Source organism: Triplophysa rosa, linkage group LG8 (genome assembly GCF_024868665.1).
Source record: "Triplophysa rosa linkage group LG8, Trosa_1v2, whole genome shotgun sequence".
In the NCBI taxonomy this organism is placed as follows: Eukaryota; Metazoa; Chordata; class Actinopteri; order Cypriniformes; family Nemacheilidae; genus Triplophysa; species Triplophysa rosa.
This window is the reverse complement of record NC_079897.1, coordinates 20132994-20152250: the sequence shown is the minus strand read 5'-3', so window position 1 is coordinate 20152250 and position 19257 is coordinate 20132994. Positions and strand designations below refer to the sequence as shown.

Genomic DNA, 19257 nt, shown 5'->3' with positions numbered 1-19257 from the left:
GGATAAAAGCATCTGCTAAATGACTAAATGTAAATGTAAAAACATTTAAAAATGTGTTTATGAAATACTAGAGCATGATATATGCGCTGTATTTTTTTCCTCCAAGTAATATACGACTCTATTTTCAGTCTCATAATGTAATTGAGTAAAAGTAAAAATACTACTATCTGTCTCTCTTTATTGTACAAAACTATCACCGTATAAAAGACTTTAATGCAGAGTGGCGTTAAAGCGAGCCCACGCACCCTGAACTCAGAATGCATTCGCTTCGTTATTTACAGTTATGCGCATCCCGGACGCACAATGATGCGCTTAAAGCACCTACTCCTTTTGAAATCCCGGGGATCATTTTGCTCCCCAAAGTAAATAGTAGTTAGAACACAACAAGAAGAGATGATATGTTACATGTTTAACACATGTTTGCGTTGCATCAATCCAACAGTTTACAGTTAAATCAGAGGTTTAAAAAGAGTTATTTCGTATTCAGACCGCTTCCAGTGCTTCTAATAAGCTAAGCTATACTCAGCGAGTAACGTTAACTCACAGTCTCTAGCAAAATACATTTTAAACTAAACCATAGACTATCATCTTGTCATTGTTAAGAATAATGAAAACATGGAACATGTTGGAAAGAGTAGCGTCCTGACCGTCACAGTACACACGCATGCTGACAGTGGAGATTGACAGACAGCACCAGCGGAGGACAGAGTTTCTTCATTATGCTATATTGGTTTATTCCTCACATAAAGCTATCGAATGACATAAAAAGTGCAGTGGTGGTTTCATGATAGTTAGTCCTATTTGAAGCTTAAGAGTAATTTAAGCAGGGTCACAATCTGCAAAGGTTCACATACACTAACTTACACTAGTACAATAGCGTTAATGTAAATCATTCATGTAAAGCGTAGTGTTAAAATAAAGTAATTTATTATGAAAGGCTACATCTACGCGCCCCTCTCCGTCTGTTTGTGATTGCGTGTCCATGCTGTGATGATCGTATTCCGGGGTAACATTAGGGGGAATTCCTCCGTCCTTTCACTAACTTACTGCGTCCGAGGCTCTCGATCGCTATTTGTCGGTGTATTATACTTTCTCTTGTTCTGCTGATTCACTTACACACGCCCAGGAACAGAAACTGCTATTACAGCAGATAAACGTAAATAATACGATGCGTCGACGCATTTCACGCACGTCGACATATTTTAGTAGTCGACGTAATCGACGACGTCAACACGTCGTTGCAGCCCTAATTCGTTTATTGTTACCGGTCGAGCAGAAAACAGGCAACATTGTTGTCGCTTTGAAAACATTTGTCTTTCATCAGCGCCTTCCAACTGGGAATAGCTACACCGATGTTTATCCTGGATTTCTGTTGTCGTCTGTCCCTACTTCGTCTGGCAGCATCACGCTTGCGCTTCTTTGCCAACGGAGATTCACACTCTGAACGGTTCTTGTGCACAATACGCATGGTCCTCCATTTGATCAAAACTTCTAACAAAGAACGATCTATGTTTCGAGCAAGACGACGACTACTACTACTACTACTACTACTGGTACTCCTGCTACTACTACTACTTTATGAGTTTTCAACTTAAGTGACGATGCAAGCTGCCTCTAAAAAAAACACACGAAAAAGAACATCATATATACAAAATGCGCTTTGTAGAGCTGTTTGTACGTTTAGGGCTACTGTACAAAACATGGCGGCGCATCATGGCAAATTCCATGTATATCGGCCCGCTCTGAATGTAGATATAAATATCTTATTCTAAGGTAATACAAACATAACAGTTCATTATGTAAGGTCTTTATACACCGCTGAAGACAAAATTTTGTATAATTATATTGCATGTCTGTCAACGGATCCTCCTAAAAATCCCACACTGGACCTTTAATATACTAGGAGCTCGAATTATACAAAAATTATGGTGTGGGGGATGGGGACGGTGTGGTAAAATGTGGGTGTTATAACTTATTCTAGTTAACCGGACTTTATTTTGACAGGTCGCCACAAAGGTTGTTAAGACAGTAGCTTCAATGCAGTTGAAAGCGCCACACGAGAATTACACATGCAGTACATGCAATCTAACCACTTTTAATACAGACACGCAAAACAAGCAGTTTATTTAAACCGCATCTGAATAATTCTAACGTTTTTCATAGCACAATTTACATTTTGTTAGCTGTTAAACGCTACTTTCTGGTTAAAAAGTAATACATTTGCCAGATTCCGTGTTATACAGCAAATTCCATTTTTATGCCTGGCTTCCGCGATTCCGTATCGCGGAAATTATGGGGCCCTAAGTAAAGCAACTTGCTACTAGGTAGACCACAAGTTCCTATTTTAACAAATAGCTGGTATAGCAACTATTAATGGCTAGCAAAAGGTAGCAATTAATCATGGGAGTGTGTAAAAAATATCAATTTTAACTTAGCCTGTAAGGTAACACATTGAATTGGGTTGCCAGCTAACAAGGGCGATTCTAGGATTAATGCATGTATCATTATAGTTCCGTAAGCTTTAAAATAAGCAATAAACAGTGATACCTTTTTAACTTTTAATGGCATTTATTTACTGTTGTAAATAAGAACAGTCAAATACAATTTGTAATATTTAATATTAATATTAATAACTTTAATATTGCAAGAAAATAATTTTGCATCGTGGGCAATTGACAAAACTTCTTACACAAAGTGTCAAGTTATATCAATTTTAAACAAATCAATGCCATACACATCTGAGTTGTCCCAGACGCGGAGCTGCATTTCTCAAGCGGTGTCTGACCAAACCAGCACACCGCTGTTTGTAGCGCAGTGAAATAATCCTTTGATTTACCTTACTTTGTGGTTCACAAGAAACCATGTTGTTCTGGCGTGTAAATAAAGGTTTGCAAGTCACTCATGTGATGCTCAAGTTAGATGACAGGAGAATGTGCATGTAATGAAGAGTATGCCATTAAATAAAATGATCTGAACATAATCTTAACTACGTGGCCATCATTTTGTAAAACCAACAAATATAACTAACATATGAAGCTTACTGACAATGTGCAACAAATCTTTGTCTTATTAACATCAAGTGAACCTAAACTGCATTTAATTTCTTACTCCTGAGCACAATTAATCTTTTCAAAAGGGACTTCATCATTTTGGCAGGAATTAATATCAAACAAATGTCGTTTGATCTAGGGCACATGCTGATTTTATGAAGATTTAAGAAACAACTTACCCTAAAATGTGTGTGCACCGTCCACAAACTAACTAAGTCCCGTCACCATGATCATTGTTTTCCTGTTGTTCATGCACTCTCTGTAAGGAGACAGACAGACAGACATCACACCCAAAAACGTAACAGCAATATATATTTTTGTTTACTGACGTCAGAGAAAACCTATATATAAATATATTATATATAGAGTTTGTTGTTACATCTTTTGACTATTAGTCAAATATTAGTTAATAGGAGCACCCCTTTTCAGGTGTGGAGTGACAAACCGGTGGCTCTGTTCAAGTGATGCAAGTTTCACTACCTTGAAAATCTGTGACTGGTCTATAAATTAATGGTAGTGTCAAGTTATGTAAAACCATCTGAAACATCTGTGCTTATGATTAAAACTTGAAGAGTTATTTCAGATGTTATTCGATTGTTTACACAATGCTCAGATGGTAACAGTAGGAGAAACGCGCGATGCTAAGCTGGTTGGTAACATGGAAGTCCACCGTCACAACACAAAACGGGCTGCATGCTGGAGCCTAGAGCGCATGCACACAGACAAGAACTAGAAAAGTCGTTCTAATCTGAGGTTCAAATATATATCGAATGCATTAACACGCGTGTATTCCATTACCCATTAAACTGCGTGGAAACACAGTGTGTAGTTCAGTCTCCTCCGGAGCTCATTCTCCCCTCTGAACACCCCGTACTCACCGTCGTGCTTGGCTTCCTGCTGCTGTAGCCTTCCTTTGTGAGACTGCACGTCTTCCCGTTGCGCAACGCGCACGTTAAGTATTCCTGACCGCTCAATCCAAGTTAAAGACACGCGAACATCATACTTTTATGAGAAATCACGGATGATTTAACGCTAGTTTGCACTAGCCGACGTACATTTAGCCAACAATGTGGCTCAAACCGGGATATTTTGTGACACCCGACAACATGAACCAATGAGAACAAGGGGATGAAAGGAAGATCCGCCTCCAGTTCTACGGGGCCTCCATTTCAACGTCTGCAGTGTGGAAGCAGTTCTCGGCGCGTGGTAGCTTTGAAACGTATCATAAAATGGCCTCCGATGTTGTGGGAGGGGCTTGTTAGCAAGTCCGTGGACCGACCTACTCTGTGCCTTGAAGGCTGTTTCAGGTCCCAGACACGTAGTTCACACTTTTTGTCAAAGGAACGAAGCAAGCAGGTCACTCGGTCCAACAATGCACAGAATTGTTTAGCAACAATGTGGGCAGTTATATGTGGTACAAGAAACGTGTGAGATTGGGAAACAAAGCAAGATGTTTTGGTGTGGCTCCACTGGCTTTTGGATCACCAAGTTAGAGCCCCACAATTATCCTTTGCTTTGAACAAGTAATAAAATGGTTGGTTTGTTAACCCTAAGGGGTGTCCTAGCAAAGATATATGCATGCCCAACATATATGCTTCTCCTGTATGTAGCCTACCCTGGGGAGCACTGCAGCCCCTGCTGTTCTCTTACAGAATCTGTCTTGAAGTTGAGATTCTTTTCACCACAACTCTACTCATTATCTCTAGCGAATGGTTGATTATACGGATTTCCACATCCCCTCCCATTACCAGAGATACCCTTCAGAGGTAACACAGACACAATGCTACAAGTGACCTGTCACTTATAGTGTAAGGGAACTGAAAATTAGTGTTCTTCAAATATGACTTTAAATGCACTGTACATAACTAGAAATAAGACTTAATGTGTATCTTTTTTTACAAAAAAAAACAAATGGGAATCAAGACAGTGACTTTATGGGGAGCAGCATTACAAGTAAAAGTGATTTTAAAAACACCTGGAACAATTTTCTCTTTTAGGTGAAAATGTGGAATGCTGCCAACAAATTTAGGAGATTAGTGTCATTTATATGTGTATAGCCACTGAAAGTCCATTGTTAGATATCCACATTGTTTCCTAGTGGTATTTTCCTAGTAAGTCTTTAAAGTCATTATGTACCTCATCTAAAACAACAGAAATATTTTAAAGTCAGAATTTGGAAAAATATGAATAAACAAAGAATAACAATTTGTGAAAAATCTTACTTTTAGATGCATTGGTACAGGTGCAACTGTTCATTCAGTTGGATTACCTGAATTCATAATGGAATCATCATGCTTTGTGGTAATGTGACAAATCCAGGACATCTTTGTTTTTCCATCCTGCATTTGTAGCGTGTTTTTTTTTATCAGTGATTGTTATAAACAATGAAAGAGTTGACTCTAGGTGCTTTTAAGTCTGCTTTATATCGACTAAGAAAAAAATAAAATTGAAAAGAAACAAAATTGAAAGGCACCATGAATGTTGTGGTGTGATCTTAATTTATGTGGCAATTAGACCTTCTTTGGGACCGTAATGCCTATCCCTTTGTTAACAAGTACTCTACACATAAGGCTTAAGCGTACTGAATTAAGGTTAAACTCAAAACACACTATAAAAATGGCTCAAGGTAAAACAGATCAGCGTGTTCCTCCGAGAGAGCAAAAAAAAGAAGAGTAAAAACAGATATATTTCAGTCCTACTGGTATGCTCAAAGACCGTACAATGCATTCATCAAGATCTTGTCCCAATGCTGTTGCTTGGCTTACTCCTGTTGTCAGAACAAATCTGGTTTTTGCCCAATTCTCAATTGGAAGAGGTTTGTGTACTGGTCTTTACATTTGGGTTTTGTCCGACTCTTGGATAGTCAACTCAGGCTGACTATTCTAGGTTAAAAAAAACACAGCTCCAAGTACTTCTTTAACAAACAATACATTTTCCCAAATAACAGTGTTTAAAATAACAGAGATTGAGTTTCAGATGCGCCATCAGTGTTTTAAACATTGAAACTGGAGACAAAAGGACCCATTATTACCTCCATTTATTTACCCTGGTGATTCGTGGAGTAGATTTCAGAATAGTTTAATGTATCATCGGTTGCTATGCTAGTTTCTGATTCAAACGATACTCTCTATAGTACTGAAATTCTTTGTGCCATCTGCCCACACAGTTAAGAGTAGGATATTTCATAAGGTACTGTCTTTTACATTTATTTATTCATAAGAGACTATATCCACAGTGATTTACAAATGAGAAACAGAAGCAACTACTCCAAGGTAGAGCTCAGTAGAAGTACATCACATCATATATACAGTTTTCAAGTGGGTACAAGATAAGTACAACACTAGGACAGAATTGTAGGTTTAGTTTCTGCAACAAGGTAAGCCCTATCCCAAGTGTGTACTTGCAGTGGACAGTAGAGCAGAGCAGAGCTTTGCATTCCAGTCCTAGAGGCAACTGTCCCGCAGTTTTGTGCCAATTCTAGTCAAGCACAACAGTCGTTCAAGTCTCTCGGATTACTTGACAAATAGAGGCAGGTTTGTTTTTATTTGGGTTTGGTCTAAACTGTCAGTAGTCTTCAAGATTGAGAGTTCTACTGTCTAGCCATAGTTTGTCCCATAAACTATTCCATTTTATGATTCTGAGGGAATATCATGTGAAACTGAATTATGCCCCTTTTCCCAGATCACACTGATGCAGAGTTTGCAGCAGACTATTATCCAACAGTCTAAATCTACCAAAAATACAGATTTGGAAGAGAACCACAAGAGCCCTCCTCAAAAAGGTGACATTTAGGACTGGGTCTCCAGAAGTTTGGTGAAGGTTGAGCGTTCCATCTTTAAGATATTTTGTGAAGGTTTTAGAATATAATCATGTACCATGATGTGATAACAACCTGATGTCATTTATTCACAGATCACAAAGATGAGACATAAATCTGAAGAAGAGCGTGTTAAGGTTAGATGGTGTACACCCAGGTCTTGTATGCTAGCATGAATTTGGATTTGGATGGGTACAGCTAGCTAGCAAAAAGAGACCAAGAAGAGTGTAATATACACTCTATTTGTCTGGTTAAAAAACAAAATCCATTCTCGATTGATTTAGCTTGCTGGGAGTAACTGTATGATACAATGTGTTTGAACATAACCACCAGTAAAAACATGTACAAGGTCAGTATAAACATGTACAAGGTCAGTGTGGTGTCGCAAGTAGTAATTTTGGGCCAATCGTAACATTGTGACACATGGTGAGTTTAATTAGAGCTGTTGAGGGATCTCAGAGACACAGTTCAGTAATTCAGTTTAAAATGGTTTTACGTAATCCACCGCAGGAACCAGGATCAAATTAAAGTTTGTCGTAGTGTGTCCCGAGTTGGTTAAGGGGAGGTGGTAAGAAGGCTCAGAAGAAACTGATTATAATCCCAAAAAGTGTTTAATGGAGGGCAAAATTTAGATGAAACATGGACACCGTAGATATAAAGTACAAAAAAAATTAAAAAAAGGAAGAAAAAAAATTCTAATCACGAGTTCACAAACATAGTAGCACTAGACTCAGTGCATACTTTGACGCAACTTGAACAAAGAAAATAGTTACTTTAGGCAGCAAGACAATACACACCGCAAGGACCACCCCCCTAAGGTTACAACTAGACTGGCTTAAATAACCTTGGCCAGCCTCCCTAATAGAAGAACCCTACCAACTATGGGGGTGCCAAAACCTCACAATGCACATACACAACATATAACCTTTAAACAATAAAATCAATGCAGAAAATTCTTCAAATTACATGTCTCATTACCGAGTATTCACCTCTTTAAACAGCTTTGAGAACACTTGGTCACAACCTTAATCCTAAAATATATTATTTGGCCCCACATTGCAATATGGTATGACCCACAAGAATAAATAAGGACAACTATTGCCCCGCCCTCTCTTAACAGGAGGTACCAATCCAGGAAGTGGTGAGAATGCCACATGGCATGTAAGATTCCTTATTTACCTATACAATATGCTTCAAAATAAATCATTTATAATCTTCAACTGGTCTCTGTGTGTTTGAATTTTGCTTATAGAAACTATTGATGTAAAATAGTTTAACATTGATCACTAACATGTACACCTATCAGTGAACAACATACCTAATATTAGAAGATGTACATTGGCTAGATTCTCGTTTAATATAACAACACAGTACCCAAAACTTATTACCAAAACATAAATAAAAAATCTATGAATCACAGAAACCAGAAACATAATCACAAACATTCCAAGAAAGGTTTAAGTCTGCAAACAATAGTGGCAAATCACACAAACCTCATGGTTAGCATACAAGTGATGACTACAACGAACAAATCATCATCACATACCCCCCCATAAGCCCGTCACTCCTCATAGTGGCGGGACAAAAAGTCTGTGATCACATTCTGTGTACCAGCTCTGTACTTGACTTGGAAATTGAAAGGTTGAAGAGAGAGATTCCAGCGAGTAATGCGGGCATTGCTGTCTTTCATTTTGTGGAGCCATTGTAATGCCTGATGATCAGTCTCTAGTATAAAGTCCTTGCCCATGAGATAATTACTTCAATGTATCTAAGGCCCACTTAACAGCTAGAGCCTTTCTCTACCGTAGAGTAATTACCCTCACGAGGGAACAGTTTACGGCTGATATACTGCACAGGTCTACGGTCTTCACTGTTACCCTGTAGCAGTACAGCTCCAAGCCCTACCTCGGGGGCATCTGTTTGCACCCAAAAGGGAAGGTCAAAATTAGGGCTTTGCAATACTGGGCCTTGACATAGACAGTCTTTAAGATCCTGAAAAGCAGTTTCACAAGCAGGTGTCCACACCACCTTTTGTGGGCTATTCTTACGAGTGAGGTCTGTGAGCACAGCAGCTCGACTGGAGAAGTTGGGAATAAAACGTCTGTACCAGCCTACCAAGCCCAAAAAGACCTCACCCGCTTCTTGGTTGTTGGCGGTGGGCTAGACCTCACCACCTCAACTTTGTCCAGTTGGGGCTTGATTACCCCACCCCCAATACATACCCAAGGTAAGTCACTTCTGACTTTGCCACATGGCATTTAGTGGCATTAACCACCAGTCCCACATCACTAATTCTGGAGAACACACCAGACAAGTGGTCCATATGGTCTTCCCATAAAGAACTGTTAATGACAACGTCATCAATGTAGGCCGCTGCGAAATCCTCTGTGCCCCTTAATACACAGTCCATAGTCCTCTGAAATGTTGCCGCAGCCCCATGAAGGCCAAAGGGCATGACATTGAATTGATAAAGGCCACTTGGAACCCTGAATGCAGTCAGCTCCTTAGCACTGTTGGCTAGGGGAATCTGCCAATATCCTTTACATAAATCCAGCGTGCTCAGGTATTTGGCCTTCCCTAGCCGTTCAACCAGTTCATCAACCCTTGGCATGGGGTAAGGGTCAAAGGCAGATATGGAATTCAGTTTAGAAAAGTCTACGCAGAACCTTAAGGTACCGTCCTTCTTCGATACCAGGACAACAGGACTGCACCATTTACTCCTACAAGACTCAATTATGTTCATTTCCAACATTGTCTCGACTTCCTTCTTTAAGTCCGGGATGAGCCTGGCAGGTATCCTGCAACACGTCTGTCGTATTAAACCAGGCGTTAAGAGACGAATGTCATGTTGCATTACCTCGGTTCTGCCTGGCCTTTCGCTGAAAAGGCCCTCTGGAACCCGTGACCGAAGATTTTCTTGCTGCCCAGAGGTTAGATGTCCCAGATCAGGCAACACAAGAGAATCACTAACTGTTGGGAAGTATTGCTCGATAGATTCCTCCTCATCTTCCACTTTCCGTGCGAAAAATTGGTCTGACGGTTGGCCCAGCCTGTCCTTCCGTTTCTAGATGCGCCTCTCGATCCTTTTGCATCTGCATGAAACTTTCAAGCATTCTGCTGAGCTGATCCACTTTTACACCAGTTGGGTCTGCCATCGAAGAAGAGGTTGCCTCAGACAATGCACCTCCCTGATCCGGCGTAAGCTCAATACAATCATCTTCCCTCACTGTCCTTTGCCCTGTTTGCTACTTGGGTGGCATCTTAGTGTATAACTGCAACCTCCTACTGCACTGAAAAAAATAACCGCTGCCACCATTTGTCGTAGTGTGTCCTGAGTTGGTTAAGGGGAGGTGGTAGGAAGGCTCAGAAGACACTGATTATAATCCCAAAAAGTGTTTAATGGAGGGCAACATTTAGATGAAACATGGACACCGTAGATATAAAGTACAAAAAAAAATTTATAAAGGAAAAAAAAAATTATAATCACGAGTTCACAAACATAATGGCAATGACAATTTATTTATATAGCACAATTAATTTCAACTTCTGTCGACCAATGTGCTTTCCAGTAAGACATTAAAAAAAACAGAAAAACAAAAAACAGCACAACATACAAACAGTAAAATAATGACATCATACAACTATGCCATCAGCCATACGCTTCAGAAAATAAAAATGTCTTTAGCCTAGACTTAAAAATATAAACCGAAGAAGCTTGTCTAATGGAGAGTGGCAAGGCATTCCAAAGCCTAGGGCCTGCAATACCGAAAGTACGATCTCCCCTGCACTTTAGCCGCGACCTAGGTTCAAACAATAGATCCTGGTTGGAAGACCAAAGGGATCTACTGGGTTGATATTCCATCAATAACTCATGAAGATAGGTAGGAGCCAAACCATTTTGAGATTTATAAACAAGGAACAAAACTTTAAAATCCAATCTAAAGCAAACAGGCAACCAATGTAACGAGCGTAAAATAGGAGTAATATGCTCCCTCTTCTTGACCCCGCTCAAAAGTCGAGCCGCAGCGTTTTGAACAAGCTGCAATCAGGATATAGCTGTCTGGCTAATTCCAAAACATAGTGAGTTGCAGTAGGCCAGCCTAGATGAAATAAAAGCGTGAATTACTTTTTCCAAATCTTTAAAAGAAAGGAAAGGCTTTACTTTAGAAAGTAAACGCAGCTTAAAAAAGCAAGCTTTGACTACTGAGTTTATTTGACGGTCAAACTTTAAGCCTTCATCAAAAATGAATCCCAGGTTTTTTACCCATGGTTTCAGACATGGAGACATCTCACCCAAATCCAATTTTGGGGAAACTAAAGATTCAGACGGGCTAAAAACAATAATTTCTGTTTTCTTTTCATTAAAAATTTAATGAGACCCAAGCCTTCACACATCTGCCAAACATGCCATAAGAGACTCAGAACCCACAGAATTCTGTTTAACAGGCAAATAAACCTGAGTGTCATCCGCATAGCAGTAAAATGATAATCAATGTTTTCTAAAAATCGAGCCAAAAGGGAGCATATAAAGAGAAAAAAGAAGAGGAGCCAGAATGGACCCCTGGGGAACCCCACAAGGCAAAATAGCATCTTTCGAATAATGTTAACCCATCTTGACTGAGAAACTCCTATTTGCCAAATAAGATTTAAACCAATCCAGAACTATACCTCTTAAACCAATGCAATGTTCCAATCGATCAATGAGAATAGCATGGTCAACTGTATCGAATGCGGCCGTCAAATCTAAAAGCACAAGAACTGCAAAATCCCCAGAATCACATGATTTTAAAATATCATTAAGAAACTTCAAAAGCACAGTCTCAGTGGAATGGCATTTACGAAAACCTGACTGAAATGTTTCAAACATTAAGTTATCAGCTAAAAACCGTTGTAGCTGTAAAAACACATTTTTTCCCATAATCTTGGAAATGAAAGGCAAATTAGAAATAGGCCTAAAATTAGTTAAAACTGATGAGTCCAAATTCTGTTTTTTGAGCAATGGATAAACTACTGCATGCTTTAGGCAATCAGGCATAATGCCAGATTCTAAACTGCGATTTATTATAATCAAGAGATACGGGGCAACATCAATTAAAATTTGCTTGAATAAAAAAGGGGGAATAATATCCAAAAACGAGCCCGAAGGTTTAAGCTGCTCAACTATTTCCAGCAAATCTGAGAGTGAGACTAGTTCAAACTGACTAAAAAAGGTAGTAGAAATAGAAGGATTTGATGGATTAAAAAATGAAGGAGTTATCCCCAGCCGGAGATCCCTGATTTTCCTATCAAAGAATATTGAAAATTCTTCACATGATGGAGAAGAAGCCCCAGGAACTAAACCGGCTGAAGGATTGAGAGTAGCATTAATAATATTGAAGAGAGTCTTTGGACTAGAGCAGTTCTTATTGATAATATCTGACAAATGTCGGCATTTTGCTTTTTTCACTGTTTTCTGATATTTAAATAGAGTGTCCTTTAAAATCTCTAAAGAAACATGAAGCCTGTCCTTTTTCCACTTCCGTTCCGCTCTTCTACAACATCGCCTAAGAGAACGAATGGAATCATCAATCCAGGGTTCAGAACGAATTTTAGGCTGAACAGTTCTAAAAGGAGCCACAGCATTTAAAACGTTTGAACAGGTGGAATTAAACCTGGAGAGGAGTTCCTCGGCACTAACATCAAAGGAAAAACCGACAATAGATGGCATCACTTCATGAAAAATTGATAAGAAAGAGTCTTTTGTAGTGGGAGTAATACGACGAGATAGGCGGCCACAAGATGACACTGTAGGTGCCACAGCAGAGCATGAGACAGTAAACATAACAGTCTTATGGTCAGAGAAGCCATTTTCACGGACTTCTAAATCAGTAATACTAAGTCCATGCAGAAGCACCAAGTCAAGTATATGGCCACCCTTATGAGTGGGAGCATTTACCCCGATAGAAAAATCAAAAGCATTTAGTAAATGGGTAAACTCCTTAGCTAAGTGATCATTCATGCAACAAACATGAACATTAAAATCGCCGAGTACAAGAAGCTTATCATATTTCGGAGTCACATCACCCAGAAACTCAGCAAACTCCGTTAAAAAGTTTGTATTAAATTTTGGCGGGCGATAGATTACCGCCATCAAAAGCGGATCGCCAAATTCCAACACGAACAATTGAAGTTTAAAGCTGCTGTAGTTATTACTCGCCACTGAGCGACAGATAAAATGATCTTTAAAAATAGAGACAAGTCCGCCACCCCGACCAGTTGTGCGTGGGGAATTAAAAAACAAACATTTAGGTGGCAGAAGTTCAGAAAAAGGTCTCAGATCACCTGGACAGAGCCAGGTTTCAGTGAGAAATAAAAAATCCAAGTTTCGGGAGGAGAACAATTCACTTAAAATGAAAGTCTTGTTTGTTACCGATCTGGTGTTTATCAAAGTCATCCTTAGATGCAGAGGGTTTGTGGTAGATTCCTTGCGTTGCTTTACCCGAGGTAGAAAATGAAGATGTTTCAAACACACTCCTCCACGATAAAAACGAGGAGAAAAGGCAGGAGAATATACATCAAAGACCGGGACCACCGCAGTCGGAGCCATGGAGATTATCCACTCCCGAATTGGATCCAGGGAGCGCCGACGAACAGCACGACCTTCGAAAACTCCATCCGAACAAAATGCTCTCTGTGATTCAGCAACACCAGCCTTAGCTTAACAGCAATGCCAACCCGTTTTCCCCGGCGTCGCCTCCGCCTCCAGGCCGGTAAGGAGCAAGGCCAGCGGCGCAGATACCCAGGTATAGACGATATGGGAGGAGGGGTATAATGAGAGCCATTTCGTAGTAGCAACACATTTGCAGACACTTGCGAATTTAAAAGAGATGCCCGATCATATGTCAGTACCAGTGAAGCACAACACAGCGGCTGGCAGATAAAACAAGTTAAAATAAACAAACAAACAAACAGCACAAGGAACAACTGACGGCAAGCCACACACATCGGCGCCATCTTTCATAATAGCACTAGACTCAGTGCATACTTTGTCGCAACTTGAACAAAGAAAATAGTTACTTTAGGCAGCAAGACAATACACACCGCAAGGACCACCCCCTAAGGTTACAACTAGACTGGCTTAAATAACCTTGGCCAGCCTCCCTAATAGAAGAACCCTACCAACTATGGGGGTGCCAAAATCTCACAATGCACATACACAACATATAACCTTTAAACAATAAAATCAATGCAGAAAATTCTTCAAATTACATGTCTCATTACCGAGTATTCACCTCTTTAAACAGCTTTGAGAACACTTGGTCACAACCTTAATCCTAAAATATATTATTTGGCCCCACATTGCAATATGGTATGACCCACAAGAATAAATTTTCATTGTCACAAAGGACAACTATTGCCCTGCCCTCTCTTAACAGGAGGTACCAATCCAGGAAGTGGTGAGAATGCCACATGGCATGTAAGATTCCTTATTTACCTATACAATATGCTTCAAAATAAATCATTTATAATCTTCAACTGGTCTCTGTGTGTTTGAATTTTGCTTATAGGAACTATTGATGTAAAATAGTCTAACATTGATCACTAACATGTGCACCTATCAATGAACAACATACCTAATATTAGAAGATGTACATTGGATAGATTCTCATTTAATATAACAACACAGTACCCAAAACTTATTACCAAAACATAAATAAAAAATCTATGAATCACAGAAACCCATAATAACAAACATTCCAAGAAAGGTTTAAGTCTGCAAACAATAGTGGCAAATCACACAAACCTCATGGTTAGCATACAAGTGATGACTACAACGAACAAATCGTCATCACAAAGTTCAGGGTAAAAAAAAATGTCCCTCAGAAAGTCCCTGCTCGCAAGGTGGTACTTTTTCAAACTTCAGGAAGTTTCGGGGGTGGGACTTGGGCGCTGAACATGCTGATTGGTTGAGTTCACGCAGCATTTTATTGGTTGACTCTATGCGGCATTGTACATGGCAGTGTCACACAAAAAATAATGATTGCCCCTCGCTTTGTATGACCTGATTGTCAGTGGCCGGCATTCACAGTTAAAACATTACATTTTTATGGCATTAGCTGTTACGCTTTTTTTTCTAAGTCTAACAGCTAATGCAAACGCGGTGGCTTCAGCGGAACGCAGGAAAGGAGACCAGAGGCCGTTTTTGTAATGGATGTCAATGGGTGTTGTTAACTGTTCAAGGTAATTTTGTTGGAAACGCGCCATACGTAAACATTTGACACAAAAAAGAAAATAAAAAAAATATGGGTTGCGTGCTGTGTTAAACAGGCTAAAGTCAAAGGCAACAGACAGGTCATGCAGGATAAGGACGAAATATCTTGAGATACTTCTTGCCAATTGTCAGGGTTCGGTAATGGAGACAAGAGCGGTTTCAAAAGGGGGCCAATATTTGAAGACTGATTAGCAGGTATCATACGTTGCTGTGTGAAAGTTTTTCGAATGCCTCTCTTTTAAGGTTTGGAACAGAACACCACAGTTAAGGATTAAACCCCTATCCTCAACAAACTTGCTGAAAGTGTTTAACTGTAGGGTTAAGTGTTGTATTTTATATAGAGCAGTGGGCTACCCGAGTCTTCTTAAATGACTTGAATGCAAATGCTTAAAGATGATTAGAGGGGATAGGCTCTAGAGACATGGCCGGCTGAAGAAAAGTTTGAAAATCAGTCTTCAATAAGGACAGATGTGTGTGTCTGGAGTGGACAACTGGTTGCTTGGTTTGTTACTGTGTAAATGGAAAAGGGGCAAAACCATTTGCAATCAGAGAGGTGGAGGTAAGGAGTAGCCAAGAACAGAGGAGAAAGAGTAGACAGAGATAAGTAGTACATTGTCCTACACTGGGTGTACTCATAGAGTACATGATAGGTATGAAGTAGGTACTTCTTATTAGAATTCTGGCTCATAATTGATCTTTCCTACCCCCTTTGTGTGCGGAACCCACAAATCAGTGAACAAAATGTCAAAATAACTAAAATGTAAAGTAATTTGACTACCCCGATCTTAAAAGAAGGAACAATTTGGTACTGCTTAAATTCTGTAACAAGCTCTATTTCACAATTATATTGAGATGTTTGACTATACCGTGCTCTATCTTCCCATTTACATCCAGAGGCTATCTACCATGTCCAGTAAAATCTAAGCCCTAGGTCAACCCTGTTCCTGGAGGCCCCGTCCTGAAAAGTTTAGGTCCAACCTGCTCCAATACACCAAGAGGTCCCAAAGACTTTAATGGTTTAGGTGAGTTTGATTAGGGCTGAATTCTGCAGGACAGTGGGCCCCCAGGAGGAGGGTTGAAGACCTTTGGTCTAAAAAACAGGTCCCGGTAGGCTAACAACAAAGGAGATAACAGCACGCACTTCAAGATCACAACAAAAATCTCCAGTTTTACCGGCTACACAACACCAGAGTTTCTGAAAATCTTCACCATGCCAGGAGTTTTCAAAAATAATAAGCTGCTCCATTACAGACATCTTCAAAACTACTTGTACCTGCCAATAACAATCTCATTAGATGGTGCCTCTCCATGTTAGGATGATCTCAACAAGCTGTTCCAGAGCCCAGGGACTTGCATTTTGTTTGCCCAGGATATACTGTTAACAGTATACTGTTGTTTTTGTGTGTGTGATGAAGCATAAGAAACAGAATTTTTGGTACAGTTGATGTCTAGTTTTGGTAGGAAATATGGTTTTATTCTGACTTTAGCAAGATGTCAGTATTGGGACTTGGATGACTGGAAAAGGGCCCTGGATGCATTGCAAGCATGGCTGCTGACTGAGTGCTGTAATTTGCCTAAAGGGACTCTGAATTATTTAACTTAAGGCCTGTAGAAACAAGTTAAAATGATAGCAAGGTCTATTAGAACAGGGTTCAAATTTAATTCTGAACGACTCTGGCCTTCCAAAAAAGTGTTCAACTTTGCTGCATGATATCAATCCTAAATTCCAGAGCTCTACAAGGCTACTGTCTCAAGACTTTAAACACCTTTTTCACTTGTTGACAACATAACTGGGTTAATCAACAATAAACTTGAACTGACATTCTATCCAAAATGGTTTCATGACAATCTATCTATTCAGGTCAATAGAATAAAATTGTGGACTTGGTTTAAAGACCTAGAGGGAAATTGTCAGTTAATTCAGGTTACTCTAATCTCCACTGACCTAACTTGATCCCATAAAACTGTAACGATTCGATAAAAAGCATGCCTGTACCTTGGGAGAGGCTTTAAGGAATATGGCATGGGAAAGCAGTCCTTCTCTCCCTTTGTTTTAAAATGTCCATAGTGAATTTCAAAGGAATAAAGCTGATAATTTTAAGACAGACCAGCGTAGATAATGTGCTGGAAGACTCACAGCCTTCAGGAGACACAGAAAAGGAAACAAATCTTTAAAAGAAAAAGACACTATTCCAACATTCAAACAGTTGTTAATCTGGAATGTTAAGGGTTACGTTGCAGATGTCATTAATGGTGCATGGCACAATGTAATCAGGAGGTTACAAAAACATTTTGAGGCACAACGTTGAACACAGCTTTAAAGAGCGCCTTCTGTCAAAGGGTCTTCCAGTAGCACACTACCTGTAAACACCAAACACTCACTTTTCTGAAAGTCATCAGTAGTGCGCCAGGTCTAGGTCCCACTTTATACCAATGGAGATATCCGGAAAAGCAGCTGGAACAGTGGTTCTCAATTCCAGTTCTGGGGACCCATTGCTCTGTATGACCCAGTGTTTGGTCAAAAAGGGACGAACCCAGCCACTGGGTTGTAAATGAACCTATGCTGGGTTGTTGCAAACCATTGCTGGGTCAAATAGAAACCATTTTCTGGGTTACTGTAACCCAACAGCTGGGTTTGTTCAACATTGTCCCAAAGCTGTATTGAAAATATCCCAGCATTGTATGACCCAGTGTTTGGTCAAAAAGGGATGAACCCAGCCACTGGGTTGTAAATGAACCTATGCTGGGTTGTTGCAACCCATTGCTGGGTCAAATAGAAACCATTTTCTGGGTTACTGTAACCCAACAGCTGGGTTTGTTCAACATTGTCCCAAAGCTGGATTGAAAATATCCCAGCATTGTATGACTCAGTATTGGGTAAAAAAGGGACGAACCCAGCCACTGGGTTGTAAATGAACCTATGCTGGGTTGTTGCAAACCATTGCTGGGTCAAATAGAAACCATTTTCTGGGTTACTGTAACCCAACAGCTGGGTTTGTTCAACATTGTCCCAAAGCTGAATTGAAAATATCCCAGCATTGTATTACCCAGTGTTGGGTAAAAAAGGGACGAACCCAGCCACTTGGTTGTAAATGAACCTATGCTGGGTTGTTGCAACCCATTGCTGGGTCAAATATAAACAATTTTCTGGGTTACTTTAACCCAACAGCTGGAAAATAACCCAGCATTTTTAGAGACACAACATTTTTTTAAAGAGCAGTGGGCCCCCGGGATTGGAATTTAGATCAATGAAGAGTAGCAAATAAATAGTGGTCTCATCTTTCATTGTTCATACAAACAGTATGAACAAACACTATTAAAAAGGTAGGACATTCTGGTGTGAATGACTTTGACTGGTCTGCACTAAGTTTAGGTCTAAACCCACACTAAACACTTTTGGGATGAGCTGGAGAAGCAAGCCAGGCAAGATACATTTTGATCATTTTCCGAGTTTCATCATAGATCTCAGCATGTGCACTCTAGCAGCAGTTACCTCTAAGGCATGTTGAAGTGTATTAACCTACATCTTCTACAACAAAGGGCTATACATTGTAAACCGCAGTGCAAATGCTTTTAAACCATAGGTGGTCAATCCCTATGCACGTGTTTTACTGACAACCGCTACACCCCTAATTTCATGCTGGACAAAGGGCAGTCCCTAAAGAGTTGAAAAGCACGATTTTGTCACAGCCTAGGATTTGTGTCCTGGCAGAAAGTAGAAACGGCAAACCCTTGAATTAGGGTCCATACCTTTCCAGATTTCACCCCAAAGTTACATCTCTGACTGAACCAGAAGTTGACATTGTGTGTCAGTCAAGCAAATACAGCAATACAAAGGGGCGGTTTCCCGGACAAGGCTTAAACGAATGAAAACAAGGCCTAGTCCTGGCTAAAGCTAATCCCGGTCCGGGAAACCGCCCCAAAGAGTAATACCACATTAACCTAATGGTCTTGTCTAACTTTAAAGTGATAGTTCAACAAAAAAAGGAAAATTCTGTCATAATTTACTTTCCCTCTTGTCATTTCAAACCTGATGACTATCTTCAACAGAACACAAAATAAGATATTTTGAAGAATGTTGGTAACCAATCATACCCATTGACTACTACTGTAAGGACACAAAACCAATGCGGTACCAC

General features: G+C 39.9%; 1 protein-coding gene across 5 annotated transcripts in view; it reads right to left on the bottom strand.

Moving 5' to 3' along the window:
• Positions 1-19155, bottom strand: part of znf1035 (zinc finger protein 1035) — a 90676-nt gene extending 71521 nt beyond the window's left edge. For 2 of the 5 annotated variants that reach the window (XM_057339931.1, XM_057339933.1), the window contains exons 1-2: positions 3929-19154; positions 3230-3309 (exon numbers count right to left, since the gene is read on the bottom strand). The gene's annotated coding sequence lies outside the window, so the exon portion shown is untranslated. Of the gene's footprint in view, positions 1-3229; positions 3310-3848 lie in introns of all 5 variants that reach the window. The other 3 variants (XM_057339932.1, XM_057339934.1, XM_057339935.1) reach the window with 2 other exon arrangements.
• Positions 19156-19257: the final 102 nt, after the last annotated feature.